Consider the following 759-nt stretch of genomic DNA (forward strand, 5'->3'; position numbering starts at 1 on the left):
TTGCTCTAGCTGGAGATGCTCCCGTTCCTGCAAGGGGTTGGTACCGGGGGGTGTCCTTTCCCAGTCCTCACCCAGTAAAGCAAACCATTTATCTGGCTAAAAGGCCTCGCTCTAAAGAATCTTAAAAGAAATCGCGGTTCTCTTACATGCCGGTTCAGGAGGTAACCCCCCGGCGACCGTTCCTCTTGCGAGGACAAGTCCCCTCTGGGGAACTGCAGCAAGGAAAGAGGACAGTTAACGTGGCCCCTTCTGAAACAAACTGAAGATGGTTCTTCCGAGTTGAAATCCCCTACTTGCTTCCAGATTGATCCAAGCTAGGTTTTCCCGAGTAAAGTTACTGTAATCAGGTGGGGGTTTTTTTTTGTTTTTATTTCCTTTTTTTTTTTGCTGCTTTTCTGTTAAGAGATGATAGATCGGCCCAAATAAGGGTATGAGAAAGGCTGGCGGTTTTCAGGAGGATCCACAGACAGTCAGTGCATGACTTGTTGCCTTTATCTCTGAGATCAGGAGATTCCTTTGCAGTGATGGATTAATCCACTCTTGAGTGAATAATATAACCGAGAACAAGTAGGAGCCAGCGTTCCAAACAGATGATTTGTTTTAATACGTGCATGCCTCTCTTCCCCACCTCCCCCTCCGAAAAGCTTCTTTCTTCACCGTTTCATTCAGCCTGCCTCGCTGAAATCTTACAACAACCTGCCTATGCGCCAGCCCCCCTGCCGAAGGGGGGGGGGGGGGGGGGGGGGGGGGGGTCCAAAA

This window comes from Pygoscelis adeliae, unplaced genomic scaffold (genome assembly GCF_000699105.1).
Source record: "Pygoscelis adeliae isolate BGI_AS28 unplaced genomic scaffold, ASM69910v1 Scaffold945, whole genome shotgun sequence".
NCBI classification, from domain to species: Eukaryota; Metazoa; Chordata; class Aves; order Sphenisciformes; family Spheniscidae; genus Pygoscelis; species Pygoscelis adeliae.